Below are 14,669 nucleotides of genomic sequence, written 5' to 3'. Positions count from 1 at the left end.
CAAGAAATCCTTTTCCAGAATTTGATTTAAAAAGAAGAATTGTTGCTGCATTCGAGCTGAATATTTAATGATGGTAGCAGAAGGCTGAAAATGCATTCCTCCAGTTAGAAAGGAAGCAAACGCAAGTGAGTTCAACAGTATTACCGCACTACTGCTTTTTCAGATGTTTCTAGGCTATTGAAGGCTTTGAAGTGCAAGATCGTGGAGTGCGCCTAATGTCTACTTAGCTAGCGCATCAGGGTAGCTTAATCTGTGCCATAACATCTTGGGAATATCATCAAAAGCCTTTTCTTATACAGTTTGTTCGGTTTCAGAAAAGGCCAAAAAGTCCATTTCTGAGCATCATCAAAAGCAAGTTCTTCTGACCACTAAAATGTTCAGAAAGCAACTTGAGAGCTTTCAAAATTGAAAACTGGCAGCAGTGGGATTCGAACCCACGCCTCCAAAGAGACTGGAGCCTTAATCCAGCGCCTTAGACCGCTCGGCCATGCTACCATGAAAAACTGGATAATTTTGGATCAAAATGTCCAAGAGATTTCATAACGAACATTTCTCTTGGCAAGAAATCCTTTTCCAGAATTTGATTTAAAAAGAAGAATTGTTGCTGCATTCGAGCTGAATATTTAATGATGGCAGCAGAAGGCTGAAAATGCATTCCTCCAGTTAGAAAGGAAGCAAACGCACATGAGTTCAACAGTATTACCGCACTACTGCTTTTTCAGATGTTTCTAGGCTATTGAAGGCTTTGAAGTGCAAGATCGTGGAGTGCGCCTAATGTCTACTTAGCTAGCGCATCAGGGTAGCTTAATCTGTGCCATAACATCTTGGGAATATCATCAAAAGCCTTTTCTTATACAGTTTGTTCGGTTTCAGAAAAGGCCAAAAAGTCCATTTCTGAGCATCATCAAAAGCAAGTTCTTCTGACCACTAAAATGTTCAGAAAGCAACTTGAGAGCTTTCAAAATTGAAAACTGGCAGCAGTGGGATTCGAACCCACGCCTCCAAAGAGACTGGAGCCTTAATCCAGCGCCTTAGACCGCTCGGCCATGCTACCATGAAAAAGTGGATAATTTTGGATCAAAATGTCCAAGAGATTTCATAAAGAACATTTCTCCTGGCAAGAAATCCTTTTCCAGAATTTGATTTAAAAAGAAGAATTGTTGCTGCATTCGAGCTGAATATTTAATGATGGCAGCAGAAGGCTGAAAATGCATTCCTCCAGTTAGAAAGGAAGCAAACGCAAGTGAGTTCAACAGTATTACCGCACTACTGCTTTTTCAGATGTTTCTAGGCTATTGAAGGCTTTGAAGTGCAAGATCGTGGAGTGCGCCTAATGTCTACTTAGCTAGCGCATCAGGGTAGCTTAATCTGTGCCATAACATCTTGGGAATATCATCAAAAGCCTTTTCTTATAGAGTTTGTTCGGTTTCAGAAAAGGCCAAAAAGTCCATTTCTGAGCATCATCAAAAGCAAGTTCTTCTGACCACTAAAATGTTCAGAAAGCAACTTGAGAGCTTTCAAAATTGAAAACTGGCAGCAGTGAGATTCGAACCCACGCCTCCAAAGAGACTGGAGCCTTAATCCAACGCGTTAGACCGCTCGGCCATGCTACCATGAATAAGTGGATAATTTGGGATCAAAATGTCCAAGAGATTTCATAAAGAACATTTCTCCTGGCAAGAAATCCTTTTCCAGAATTTGATTTAAAAAGAAGAATTGTTGCTGCATTCGAGCTGAATATTTAATGATGGCAGCAGAAGGCTGAAAATGCATTCCTCCAGTTAGAAAGGAAGCAAACGCACATGAGTTCAACAGTATTACCGCACTACTGCTTTTTCAGATGTTTCTAGGCTATTGAAGGCTTTGAAGTGCAAGATCGTGGAGTGCGCCTAATGTCTACTTAGCTAGCGCATCAGGGTAGCTTAATCTGTGCCATAACATCTTGGGAATATCATCAAAAGCCTTTTCTTATAGAGTTTGTCCGGTTTCAGAAAAGGCCAAAAAGTCCATTTCTGAGCATCATCAAAAGCAAGTTCTTCTGACCACTAAAATGTTCAGAAAGCAACTTGAGAGCTTTCAAGATTGAAAACTGACAGCAGTGGGATTCGAACCCACGCCTCCAAAGAGACTGGAGCCTTAATCCAGCGCCTTAGACCGCTCGGCCATGCTACCATGAAAAAGTGGATAATTTGGGATCAAAATGTCCAAGAGATTTCATAACGAACATTTCTCTTGGCAAGAAATCCTTTTCCAGAATTTGATTTAAAAAGAAGAATTGTTGCTGCATTTGAGCTGAATATTTAATGATGGCAGCAGAAGGCTGAAAATGCATTCCTCCAGTTAGAAAGGAAGCAAACGCACATGAGTTCAACAGTATTACCGCACTACTGCTTTTTCAGATGTTTCTAGGCTATTGAAGGCTTTGAAGTGCAAGATCGTGGAGTGCGCCTAATGTCTACTTAGCTAGCGCATCAGGGTAGCTTAATCTGTGCCATAACATCTTGGGAATATCATCAAAAGCCTTTTCTTATAGAGTTTGTCCGGTTTCAGAAAAGGCCAAAAAGTCCATTTCTGAGCATCATCAAAAGCAAGTTCTTCTGACCACTAAAATGTTCAGAAAGCAACTTGAGAGCTTTCAAAATTGAAAACTGGCAGCAGTGGGATTCGAACCCACGCCTCCAAAGAGACTGGAGCCTTAATCCAGCGCCTTAGACCGCTCGGCCATGCTACCATGAAAAACTGGATAATTTTGGATCAAAATGTCCAAGAGATTTCATAAAAAACATTTCTCCTGGCAAGAAATCCTTTTCCAGAATTTGATTTAAAAAGAAGAATTGTTGCTGCATTCGAGCTGAATATTTAATGATGGTAGCAGAAGGCTGAAAATGCATTCCTCCAGTTAGAAAGGAAGCAAACGCAAGTGAGTTCAACAGTATTACCGCACTACTGCTTTTTCAGATGTTTCTAGGCTATTGAAGGCTTTGAAGTGCAAGATCGTGGAGTGCGCCTAATGTCTACTTAGCTAGCGCATCAGGGTAGCTTAATCTGTGCCATAACATCTTGGGAATATCATCAAAAGCCTTTTCTTATACAGTTTGTTCGGTTTCAGAAAAGGCCAAAAAGTCCATTTCTGAGCATCATCAAAAGCAAGTTCTTCTGACCACTAAAATGTTCAGAAAGCAACTTGAGAGCTTTCAAAATTGAAAACTGGCAGCAGTGGGATTCGAACCCACGCCTCCAAAGAGACTGGAGCCTTAATCCAGCGCCTTAGACCGCTCGGCCATGCTACCATGAAAAACTGGATAATTTTGGATCAAAATGTCCAAGAGATTTCATAACGAACATTTCTCTTGGCAAGAAATCCTTTTCCAGAATTTGATTTAAAAAGAAGAATTGTTGCTGCATTCGAGCTGAATATTTAATGATGGCAGCAGAAGGCTGAAAATGCATTCCTCCAGTTAGAAAGGAAGCAAACGCACATGAGTTCAACAGTATTACCGCACTACTGCTTTTTCAGATGTTTCTAGGCTATTGAAGGCTTTGAAGTGCAAGATCGTGGAGTGCGCCTAATGTCTACTTAGCTAGCGCATCAGGGTAGCTTAATCTGTGCCATAACATCTTGGGAATATCATCAAAAGCCTTTTCTTATACAGTTTGTTCGGTTTCAGAAAAGGCCAAAAAGTCCATTTCTGAGCATCATCAAAAGCAAGTTCTTCTGACCACTAAAATGTTCAGAAAGCAACTTGAGAGCTTTCAAAATTGAAAACTGGCAGCAGTGGGATTCGAACCCACGCCTCCAAAGAGACTGGAGCCTTAATCCAGCGCCTTAGACCGCTCGGCCATGCTACCATGAAAAAGTGGATAATTTTGGATCAAAATGTCCAAGAGATTTCATAAAGAACATTTCTCCTGGCAAGAAATCCTTTTCCAGAATTTGATTTAAAAAGAAGAATTGTTGCTGCATTCGAGCTGAATATTTAATGATGGTAGCAGAAGGCTGAAAATGCATTCCTCCAGTTAGAAAGGAAGCAAACGCAAGTGAGTTCAACAGTATTACCGCACTACTGCTTTTTCAGATGTTTCTAGGCTATTGAAGGCTTTGAAGTGCAAGATCGTGGAGTGCGCCTAATGTCTACTTAGCTAGCGCATCAGGGTAGCTTAATCTGTGCCATAACATCTTGGGAATATCATCAAAAGCCTTTTCTTATACAGTTTGTTCGGTTTCAGAAAAGGCCAAAAAGTCCATTTCTGAGCATCATCAAAAGCAAGTTCTTCTGACCACTAAAATGTTCAGAAAGCAACTTGAGAGCTTTCAAAATTGAAAACTGGCAGCAGTGGGATTCGAACCCACGCCTCCAAAGAGACTGGAGCCTTAATCCAGCGCCTTAGACCGCTCGGCCATGCTACCATGAAAAAGTGGATAATTTTGGATCAAAATGTCCAAGAGATTTCATAAAGAACATTTCTCCTGGCAAGAAATCCTTTTCCAGAATTTGATTTAAAAAGAAGAATTGTTGCTGCATTCGAGCTGAATATTTAATGATGGCAGCAGAAGGCTGAAAATGCATTCCTCCAGTTAGAAAGGAAGCAAACGCAAGTGAGTTCAACAGTATTACCGCACTACTGCTTTTTCAGATGTTTCTAGGCTATTGAAGGCTTTGAAGTGCAAGATCGTGGAGTGCGCCTAATGTCTACTTAGCTAGCGCATCAGGGTAGCTTAATCTGTGCCATAACATCTTGGGAATATCATCAAAAGCCTTTTCTTATACAGTTTGTTCGGTTTCAGAAAAGGCCAAAAAGTCCATTTCTGAGCATCATCAAAAGCAAGTTCTTCTGACCACTAAAATGTTCAGAAAGCAACTTGAGAGCTTTCAAAATTGAAAACTGGCAGCAGTGGGATTCGAACCCACGCCTCCAAAGAGACTGGAGCCTTAATCCGTCGCCTTAGACCGCTCGGCCATGCTACCATGAAAAAGTGGATAATTTTGGATCAAAATGTCCAAGAGATTTCATAACGAACATTTCTCTTGGCAAGAAATCCTTTTCCAGAATTTGATTTAAAAAGAAGAATTGTTGCTGCATTCGAGCTGAATATTTAATGATGGCAGCAGAAGGCTGAAAATGCATTCCTCCAGTTAGAAAGGAAGCAAACGCACATGAGTTCAACAGTATTACCGCACTACTGCTTTTTCAGATGTTTCTAGGCTATTGAAGGCTTTGAAGTGCAAGATCGTGGAGTGCGCCTAATGTCTACTTAGCTAGCGCATCAGGGTAGCTTAATCTGTGCCATAACATCTTGGGAATATCATCAAAAGCCTTTTCTTATACAGTTTGTTCGGTTTCAGAAAAGGCCAAAAAGTCCATTTCTGAGCATCATCAAAAGCAAGTTCTTCTGACCACTAAAATGTTCAGAAAGCAACTTGAGAGCTTTCAAAATTGAAAACTGGCAGCAGTGGGATTCGAACCCACGCCTCCAAAGAGACTGGAGCCTTAATCCAGCGCCTTAGACCGCTCGGCCATGCTACCATGAAAAAGTGGATAATTTTGGATCAAAATGTCCAAGAGATTTCATAAAGAACATTTCTCCTGGCAAGAAATCCTTTTCCAGAATTTGATTTAAAAAGAAGAATTGTTGCTGCATTCGAGCTGAATATTTAATGATGGCAGCAGAAGGCTGAAAATGCATTCCTCCAGTTAGAAAGGAAGCAAACGCAAGTGAGTTCAACAGTATTACCGCACTACTGCTTTTTCAGATGTTTCTAGGCTATTGAAGGCTTTGAAGTGCAAGATCGTGGAGTGCGCCTAATGTCTACTTAGCTAGCGCATCAGGGTAGCTTAATCTGTGCCATAACATCTTGGGAATATCATCAAAAGCCTTTTCTTATAGAGTTTGTTCGGTTTCAGAAAAGGCCAAAAAGTCCATTTCTGAGCATCATCAAAAGCAAGTTCTTCTGACCACTAAAATGTTCAGAAAGCAACTTGAGAGCTTTCAAAATTGAAAACTGGCAGCAGTGAGATTCGAACCCACGCCTCCAAAGAGACTGGAGCCTTAATCCAACGCGTTAGACCGCTCGGCCATGCTACCATGAATAAGTAGATAATTTGGGATCAAAATGTCCAAGAGATTTCATAAAGAACATTTCTCCTGGCAAGAAATCCTTTTCCAGAATTTGATTTAAAAAGAAGAATTGTTGCTGCATTCGAGCTGAATATTTAATGATGGCAGCAGAAGGCTGAAAATGCATTCCTCCAGTTAGAAAGGAAGCAAACGCACATGAGTTCAACAGTATTACCGCACTACTGCTTTTTCAGATGTTTCTAGGCTATTGAAGGCTTTGAAGTGCAAGATCGTGGAGTGCGCCTAATGTCTACTTAGCTAGCGCATCAGGGTAGCTTAATCTGTGCCATAACATCTTGGGAATATCATCAAAAGCCTTTTCTTATAGAGTTTGTCCGGTTTCAGAAAAGGCCAAAAAGTCCATTTCTGAGCATCATCAAAAGCAAGTTCTTCTGACCACTAAAATGTTCAGAAAGCAACTTGAGAGCTTTCAAGATTGAAAACTGACAGCAGTGGGATTCGAACCCACGCCTCCAAAGAGACTGGAGCCTTAATCCAGCGCCTTAGACCGCTCGGCCATGCTACCATGAAAAAGTGGATAATTTGGGATCAAAATGTCCAAGAGATTTCATAACGAACATTTCTCTTGGCAAGAAATCCTTTTCCAGAATTTGATTTAAAAAGAAGAATTGTTGCTGCATTTGAGCTGAATATTTAATGATGGCAGCAGAAGGCTGAAAATGCATTCCTCCAGTTAGAAAGGAAGCAAACGCACATGAGTTCAACAGTATTACCGCACTACTGCTTTTTCAGATGTTTCTAGGCTATTGAAGGCTTTGAAGTGCAAGATCGTGGAGTGCGCCTAATGTCTACTTAGCTAGCGCATCAGGGTAGCTTAATCTGTGCCATAACATCTTGGGAATATCATCAAAAGCCTTTTCTTATAGAGTTTGTCCGGTTTCAGAAAAGGCCAAAAAGTCCATTTCTGAGCATCATCAAAAGCAAGTTCTTCTGACCACTAAAATGTTCAGAAAGCAACTTGAGAGCTTTCAAAATTGAAAACTGGCAGCAGTGGGATTCGAACCCACGCCTCCAAAGAGACTGGAGCCTTAATCCAGCGCCTTAGACCGCTCGGCCATGCTACCATGAAAAACTGGATAATTTTGGATCAAAATGTCCAAGAGATTTCATAAAAAACATTTCTCCTGGCAAGAAATCCTTTTCCAGAATTTGATTTAAAAAGAAGAATTGTTGCTGCATTCGAGCTGAATATTTAATGATGGTAGCAGAAGGCTGAAAATGCATTCCTCCAGTTAGAAAGGAAGCAAACGCAAGTGAGTTCAACAGTATTACCGCACTACTGCTTTTTCAGATGTTTCTAGGCTATTGAAGGCTTTGAAGTGCAAGATCGTGGAGTGCGCCTAATGTCTACTTAGCTAGCGCATCAGGGTAGCTTAATCTGTGCCATAACATCTTGGGAATATCATCAAAAGCCTTTTCTTATACAGTTTGTTCGGTTTCAGAAAAGGCCAAAAAGTCCATTTCTGAGCATCATCAAAAGCAAGTTCTTCTGACCACTAAAATGTTCAGAAAGCAACTTGAGAGCTTTCAAAATTGAAAACTGGCAGCAGTGGGATTCGAACCCACGCCTCCAAAGAGACTGGAGCCTTAATCCAGCGCCTTAGACCGCTCGGCCATGCTACCATGAAAAACTGGATAATTTTGGATCAAAATGTCCAAGAGATTTCATAACGAACATTTCTCTTGGCAAGAAATCCTTTTCCAGAATTTGATTTAAAAAGAAGAATTGTTGCTGCATTCGAGCTGAATATTTAATGATGGCAGCAGAAGGCTGAAAATGCATTCCTCCAGTTAGAAAGGAAGCAAACGCACATGAGTTCAACAGTATTACCGCACTACTGCTTTTTCAGATGTTTCTAGGCTATTGAAGGCTTTGAAGTGCAAGATCGTGGAGTGCGCCTAATGTCTACTTAGCTAGCGCATCAGGGTAGCTTAATCTGTGCCATAACATCTTGGGAATATCATCAAAAGCCTTTTCTTATACAGTTTGTTCGGTTTCAGAAAAGGCCAAAAAGTCCATTTCTGAGCATCATCAAAAGCAAGTTCTTCTGACCACTAAAATGTTCAGAAAGCAACTTGAGAGCTTTCAAAATTGAAAACTGGCAGCAGTGGGATTCGAACCCACGCCTCCAAAGAGACTGGAGCCTTAATCCAGCGCCTTAGACCGCTCGGCCATGCTACCATGAAAAAGTGGATAATTTTGGATCAAAATGTCCAAGAGATTTCATAAAGAACATTTCTCCTGGCAAGAAATCCTTTTCCAGAATTTGATTTAAAAAGAAGAATTGTTGCTGCATTCGAGCTGAATATTTAATGATGGTAGCAGAAGGCTGAAAATGCATTCCTCCAGTTAGAAAGGAAGCAAACGCAAGTGAGTTCAACAGTATTACCGCACTACTGCTTTTTCAGATGTTTCTAGGCTATTGAAGGCTTTGAAGTGCAAGATCGTGGAGTGCGCCTAATGTCTACTTAGCTAGCGCATCAGGGTAGCTTAATCTGTGCCATAACATCTTGGGAATATCATCAAAAGCCTTTTCTTATACAGTTTGTTCGGTTTCAGAAAAGGCCAAAAAGTCCATTTCTGAGCATCATCAAAAGCAAGTTCTTCTGACCACTAAAATGTTCAGAAAGCAACTTGAGAGCTTTCAAAATTGAAAACTGGCAGCAGTGGGATTCGAACCCACGCCTCCAAAGAGACTGGAGCCTTAATCCAGCGCCTTAGACCGCTCGGCCATGCTACCATGAAAAAGTGGATAATTTTGGATCAAAATGTCCAAGAGATTTCATAAAGAACATTTCTCCTGGCAAGAAATCCTTTTCCAGAATTTGATTTAAAAAGAAGAATTGTTGCTGCATTCGAGCTGAATATTTAATGATGGCAGCAGAAGGCTGAAAATGCATTCCTCCAGTTAGAAAGGAAGCAAACGCAAGTGAGTTCAACAGTATTACCGCACTACTGCTTTTTCAGATGTTTCTAGGCTATTGAAGGCTTTGAAGTGCAAGATCGTGGAGTGCGCCTAATGTCTACTTAGCTAGCGCATCAGGGTAGCTTAATCTGTGCCATAACATCTTGGGAATATCATCAAAAGCCTTTTCTTATACAGTTTGTTCGGTTTCAGAAAAGGCCAAAAAGTCCATTTCTGAGCATCATCAAAAGCAAGTTCTTCTGACCACTAAAATGTTCAGAAAGCAACTTGAGAGCTTTCAAAATTGAAAACTGGCAGCAGTGGGATTCGAACCCACGCCTCCAAAGAGACTGGAGCCTTAATCCGTCGCCTTAGACCGCTCGGCCATGCTACCATGAAAAAGTGGATAATTTTGGATCAAAATGTCCAAGAGATTTCATAAAGAACATTTCTCCTGGCAAGAAATCCTTTTCCAGAATTTGATTTAAAAAGAAGAATTGTTGCTGCATTCGAGCTGAATATTTAATGATGGTAGCAGAAGGCTGAAAATGCATTCCTCCAGTTAGAAAGGAAGCAAACGCAAGTGAGTTCAACAGTATTACCGCACTACTGCTTTTTCAGATGTTTCTAGGCTATTGAAGGCTTTGAAGTGCAAGATCGTGGAGTGCGCCTAATGTCTACTTAGCTAGCGCATCGGGGTAGCTTAATCTGTGCCATAACATCTTGGGAATATCATCAAAAGCCTTTTCTTATAGAGTTTGTTCGGTTTCAGAAAAGGCCAAAAAGTCCATTTCTGAGCATCATCAAAAGCAAGTTCTTCTGACCACTAAAATGTTCAGAAAGCAACTTGAGAGCTTTCAAAATTGAAAACTGGCAGCAGTGGGATTCGAACCCACGCCTCTAAAGAGACTGGAGCCTTAATCCAGCGCCTTAGACCGCTCGGCCATGCTACCATGAAAAAGTGGATAATTTTGGATCAAAATGTCCAAGAGATTTCATAAAGAACATTTCTCCTGGCAAGAAATCCTTTTCCAGAATTTGATTTAAAAAGAAGAATTGTTGCTGCATTCGAGCTGAATATTTAATGATGGCAGCAGAAGGCTGAAAATGCATTCCTCCAGTTAGAAAGGAAGCAAACGCAAGTGAGTTCAACAGTATTACCGCACTACTGCTTTTTCAGATGTTTCTAGGCTATTGAAGGCTTTGAAGTGCAAGATCGTGGAGTGCGCCTAATGTCTACTTAGCTAGCGCATCAGGGTAGCTTAATCTGTGCCATAACATCTTGGGAATATCATCAAAAGCCTTTTCTTATACAGTTTGTTCGGTTTCAGAAAAGGCCAAAAAGTCCATTTCTGAGCATCATCAAAAGCAAGTTCTTCTGACCACTAAAATGTTCAGAAAGCAACTTGAGAGCTTTCAAAATTGAAAACTGGCAGCAGTGGGTTTCGAACCCATGCCTCCAAAGAGACTGGAGCCTTAATCCAGCGCCTTTGACCGCTCGGCCATGCTACCATGAAAAAGTGGATAATTTTGGATCAAAATGTCCAAGAGATTTCATAAAGAACATTTCTCCTGGCAAGAAATCCTTTTCCAGAATTTGATTTAAAAAGAAGAATTGTTGCTGCATTCGAGCTGAATATTTAATGATGGCAGCAGAAGGCTGAAAATGCATTCCTCTAGTTAGAAAGGAAGCAAACGCAAGTGAGTTCAACAGTATTACCGCACTACTGCTTTTTCAGATGTTTCTAGGCTATTGAAGGCTTTGAAGTGCAAGATCGTGGAGTGCGCCTAATGTCTACTTAGCTAGCGCATCAGGGTAGCTTAATCTGTGCCATAACATCTTGGGAATATCATCAAAAGCCTTTTCTTATAGAGTTTGTTCTGTTTCAGAAAAGGCCAAAAAGTCCATTTCTGAGCATCATCAAAAGCAAGTTCTTCTGACCACTAAAATGTTCAGAAAGCAACTTGAGAGCTTTCAAAATTGAAAACTGGCAGCAGTGGGATTCGAACCCACGCCTCCAAAGAGACTGCAGCCTTAATCCAGCGCCTTAGACCGCTCGGCCATGCTACCATGAAAAAGTGGATAATTTTGGATCAAAATGTCCAAGAGATTTCATAAAGAACATTTCTCCTGGCAAGAAATCCTTTTCCAGAATGTGATTGAAAAAGAAGAATTATTGCTGCATTCGAGCTGAATATTTAATGATGGCAGCAGAAGGCTGAAAATGCATTCCTCCAGTTAGAAAGGAAGCAAACGCAAGTGAGTTCAACAGTATTACCGCACTACTGCTTTTTCAGATGTTTCTAGGCTATTGAAGGCTTTGAAGTGCAAGATCGTGGAGTGCGCCTAATGTCTACTTAGCTAGCGCATCAGGGTAGCTTAATCTGTGCCATAACATCTTGGGAATATTATCAAAAGCCTTTTCTTATAGAGTTTGTTCGGTTTCAGAAAAGGCCAAAAAGTCAATTTCTGAGCATCATCAAAAGCAAGTTCTTCTGACCACTAAAATGTTCAGAAAGCAACTTGAGAGCTTTCAAAATTGAAAACTGGCAGCAGTGGGATTCGAACCCACGCCTCCAAAGAGACTGGAGCCTTAATCCAGCGCCTTAGACCGCTCGGCCATGCTACCATGAAAGAGTGGATAATTTGGGATCAAAATATCCAAGAGATTTCATAAAGAACATTTCTCCTGGCAAGAAATCCTTTTCCAGAATTTGATTTAAAAAGAAGAATTGTTGCTGCATTCAAGCTGAATATTTAATGATGGCAGCAGAAGGCTGAAAATGCATTCCTCCAGTTAGAAAGGAAGCAAACGCAAGTGAGTTCAACAGTATTACCGCACTACTGCTTTTTCAGATGTTTCTAGGCTATTGAAGGCTTTGAAGTGCAAGATCGTGGAGTGCGCCTAATGTCTACTTAGCTAGCGCATCGGGGTAGCTTAATCTGTGCCATAACATCTTGGGAATATCATCAAAAGCCTTTTCTTATAGAGTTTGTTCGGTTTCAGAAAAGGCCAAAAAGTCCATTTCTGAGCATCATCAAAAGCAAGTTCTTCTGACCACTAAAATGTTCAGAAAGCAACTTGAGAGCTTTCAAAATTGAAAACTAGCAGCGGGATTCGAACCCACGCCTCCAAAGAGACTGGAGCCTTAATCCAGCGCCTTAGACCGCTCGGCCATGCTACCATGAAAAAGTGGATAATTTTGGATCAAAATGTCCAAGAGATTTCATAAAGAACATTTCTCCTGGCAAGAAATCCTTTTCCAGAATGTGATTTAAAAAGAAGAATTGTTGCTGCATTCGAGCTGAATATTTAATGATGGCAGCAGAAGGCTGAAAATGCATTCCTCCAGTTAGAAAGGAAGCAAACGCAAGTGAGTTCAACAGTATTACCGCACTACTGCTTTTTCAGATGTTTCTAGGCTATTGAAGGCTTTGAAGTGCAAGATCGTGGAGTGCGCCTAATGTCTACTTAGCTAGCGCATCGGGGTAGCTTAATCTGTGCCATAACATCTTGGGAATATTATCAAAAGCCTTTTCTTATAGAGTTTGTTCGGTTTCAGAAAAGGCCAAAAAGTCCATTTCTGAGCATCATCAAAAGCAAGTTCTTCTGACCACTAAAATGTTCAGAAAGCAACTTGAGAGCTTTCAAAATTGAGAACTAGCAGCAGTGGGATTCGAACCCACGCCTCCAAAGAGACTGGAGCCTTAATCCAGCGCCTTAGACCGCTCGGCCATGCTACCATGAAAAAGTGGATAATTTTGGATCAAAATGTCCAAGAGATTTCATAAAGAACATTTCTCCTGGCAAGAAATCCTTTTCCAGAATGTGATTTAAAAAGAAGAATTGTTGCTGCATTCGAGCTGAATATTTAATGATGGCAGCAGAAGGCTGAAAATGCATTCCTCCAGTTAGAAAGGAAGCAAACGCAAGTGAGTTCAACAGTATTACCGCACTACTGCTTTTTCAGATGTTTCTAGGCTATTGAAGGCTTTGAAGTGCAAGATCGTGGAGTGCGCCTAATGTCTACTTAGCTAGCGCATCGGGGTAGCTTAATCTGTGCCATAACATCTTGGGAATATCATCAAAAGCCTTTTCTTATAGAGTTTGTTCGGTTTCAGAAAAGGCCAAAAAGTCCATTTCTGAGCATCATCAAAAGCAAGTTCTTCTGACCACTAAAATATTCAGAAAGCAACTTGAGAGCTTTCAAAATTGAAAACTGGCAGCAGTGGGATTCGAACCCACGCCTCCAAAGAGACTGGAGCCTTAATCCAGCGCCTTAGACCGCTCGGCCATGCTACCATGAAAGAGTGGGTAATTTGGGATCAAAATGTCCAAGAGATTTCATAAAGAACATTTCTCCTGGCAAGAAATCCTTTTCCAGAATTTGATTTAAAAAGAAGAATTGTTGCTGCATTCGAGCTGAATATTTAATGATGGCAGCAGAAGGCTGAAAATGCATTCCTCCAGTTAGAAAGGAAGCAAACGCAAGTGAGTTCAACAGTATTACCGCACTACTGCTTTTTCAGATGTTTCTAGGCTATTGAAGGCTTTGAAGTGCAAGATCGTGGAGTGCGCCTAATGTCTACTTAGCTAGCGCATCGGGGTAGCTTAATCTGTGCCATAACATCTTGGGAATATCATCAAAAGCCTTTTCTTATAGAGTTTGTTCGGTTTCAGAAAAGGCCAAAAAGTCCATTTCTGAGCATCATCAAAAGCAAGTTCTTCTGACCACTAAAATATTCAGAAAGCAACTTGAGAGCTTTCAAAATTGAAAACTGGCAGCAGTGGGATTCGAACCCACGCCTCCAAAGAGACTGGAGCCTTAATCCAGCGCCTTAGACCGCTCGGCCATGCTACCATGAAAGAGTGGGTAATTTGGGATCAAAATGTCCAAGAGATTTCATAAAGAACATTTCTCCTGGCAAGAAATCCTTTTCCAGAATTTGATTTAAAAAGAAGAATTGTTGCTGCATTCGAGCTGAATATTTAATGATGGCAGCAGAAGGCTGAAAATGCATTCCTCCAGTTAGAAAGGAAGCAAACGCAAGTGAGTTCAACAGTATTACCGCACTACTGCTTTTTGAGATGTTTCTAGGCTATTGAAGGCTTTGAAGTGCAAGATCGTGGAGTGCGCCTAATGTCTACTTAGCTAGCGCATCGGGGTAGCTTAATCTGTGCCATAACATCTTGGGAATATCATCAAAAGCCTTTTCTTATAGAGTTTGTTCGGTTTCAGAAAAGGCCAAAAAGTCAATTTCTGAGCATCATCAAAAGCAAGTTCTTCTGACCACTAAAATGTTCAGAAAGCAACTTGAGAGCTTTCAAAATTGAAAACTGGCAGCAGTGGGATTCGAACCCACGCCTCCAAAGAGACTGGAGCCTTAATCCAGCGCCTTAGACCGCTCGGCCATGCTACCATGAAAGAGTGGGTAATTTGGGATCAAAATGTCCAAGAGATTTCATAAAGAACATTTCTCCTGGCAAGAAATCCTTTTCCAGAATTTGATTTAAAAAGAAGAATTGTTGCTGCATTCGAGCTGAATATTTAATGATGGCAGCAGAAGGCTGAAAATGCATTCCTCCAGTTAGAAAGGAAGCAAACGCAAGTGAGTTCAACAG

The 14,669-nt window shown here is 40.9% G+C and overlaps 16 non-coding genes across 16 annotated transcripts; all 16 read right to left on the bottom strand.

Annotated features, from left to right (window-relative positions):
• Positions 1-413: 413 nt before the first annotated feature.
• Positions 414-495, bottom strand: TRNAL-AAG (transfer RNA leucine (anticodon AAG)). Its single transcript has one exon. It is a non-coding gene; the product is annotated as a tRNA-Leu (tRNA).
• Positions 496-972: 477 nt separating this feature from the next.
• On the bottom strand, positions 973-1,054 carry TRNAL-AAG (transfer RNA leucine (anticodon AAG)). The gene has a single exon. It is a non-coding gene; the product is annotated as a tRNA-Leu (tRNA).
• Positions 1,055-2,649: 1,595 nt separating this feature from the next.
• Positions 2,650-2,731, bottom strand: TRNAL-AAG (transfer RNA leucine (anticodon AAG)). Its single transcript has one exon. It is a non-coding gene; the product is annotated as a tRNA-Leu (tRNA).
• Positions 2,732-3,208: 477 nt separating this feature from the next.
• TRNAL-AAG (transfer RNA leucine (anticodon AAG)) lies at positions 3,209-3,290 on the bottom strand. Its single transcript has one exon. It is a non-coding gene; the product is annotated as a tRNA-Leu (tRNA).
• Positions 3,291-3,767: 477 nt separating this feature from the next.
• Positions 3,768-3,849, bottom strand: TRNAL-AAG (transfer RNA leucine (anticodon AAG)). Its single transcript has one exon. It is a non-coding gene; the product is annotated as a tRNA-Leu (tRNA).
• Positions 3,850-4,326: 477 nt separating this feature from the next.
• TRNAL-AAG (transfer RNA leucine (anticodon AAG)) lies at positions 4,327-4,408 on the bottom strand. The gene has a single exon. It is a non-coding gene; the product is annotated as a tRNA-Leu (tRNA).
• A 1,036-nt stretch (positions 4,409-5,444) lies between these two features.
• TRNAL-AAG (transfer RNA leucine (anticodon AAG)) lies at positions 5,445-5,526 on the bottom strand. The gene has a single exon. It is a non-coding gene; the product is annotated as a tRNA-Leu (tRNA).
• A 1,595-nt stretch (positions 5,527-7,121) lies between these two features.
• Positions 7,122-7,203, bottom strand: TRNAL-AAG (transfer RNA leucine (anticodon AAG)). Its single transcript has one exon. It is a non-coding gene; the product is annotated as a tRNA-Leu (tRNA).
• A 477-nt stretch (positions 7,204-7,680) lies between these two features.
• TRNAL-AAG (transfer RNA leucine (anticodon AAG)) lies at positions 7,681-7,762 on the bottom strand. Its single transcript has one exon. It is a non-coding gene; the product is annotated as a tRNA-Leu (tRNA).
• Positions 7,763-8,239: 477 nt separating this feature from the next.
• On the bottom strand, positions 8,240-8,321 carry TRNAL-AAG (transfer RNA leucine (anticodon AAG)). Its single transcript has one exon. It is a non-coding gene; the product is annotated as a tRNA-Leu (tRNA).
• A 477-nt stretch (positions 8,322-8,798) lies between these two features.
• Positions 8,799-8,880, bottom strand: TRNAL-AAG (transfer RNA leucine (anticodon AAG)). The gene has a single exon. It is a non-coding gene; the product is annotated as a tRNA-Leu (tRNA).
• Positions 8,881-9,916: 1,036 nt separating this feature from the next.
• TRNAL-AAG (transfer RNA leucine (anticodon AAG)) lies at positions 9,917-9,998 on the bottom strand. The gene has a single exon. It is a non-coding gene; the product is annotated as a tRNA-Leu (tRNA).
• A 1,595-nt stretch (positions 9,999-11,593) lies between these two features.
• TRNAL-AAG (transfer RNA leucine (anticodon AAG)) lies at positions 11,594-11,675 on the bottom strand. The gene has a single exon. It is a non-coding gene; the product is annotated as a tRNA-Leu (tRNA).
• A 1,592-nt stretch (positions 11,676-13,267) lies between these two features.
• Positions 13,268-13,349, bottom strand: TRNAL-AAG (transfer RNA leucine (anticodon AAG)). The gene has a single exon. It is a non-coding gene; the product is annotated as a tRNA-Leu (tRNA).
• A 477-nt stretch (positions 13,350-13,826) lies between these two features.
• Positions 13,827-13,908, bottom strand: TRNAL-AAG (transfer RNA leucine (anticodon AAG)). Its single transcript has one exon. It is a non-coding gene; the product is annotated as a tRNA-Leu (tRNA).
• A 477-nt stretch (positions 13,909-14,385) lies between these two features.
• Positions 14,386-14,467, bottom strand: TRNAL-AAG (transfer RNA leucine (anticodon AAG)). Its single transcript has one exon. It is a non-coding gene; the product is annotated as a tRNA-Leu (tRNA).
• Positions 14,468-14,669: the final 202 nt, after the last annotated feature.

This window comes from Eleutherodactylus coqui, chromosome 13, assembly GCF_035609145.1.
Source record: "Eleutherodactylus coqui strain aEleCoq1 chromosome 13, aEleCoq1.hap1, whole genome shotgun sequence".
NCBI classification, from domain to species: Eukaryota; Metazoa; Chordata; class Amphibia; order Anura; family Eleutherodactylidae; genus Eleutherodactylus; species Eleutherodactylus coqui.
This window is presented reverse-complemented; position numbering and strand designations above follow the sequence as displayed.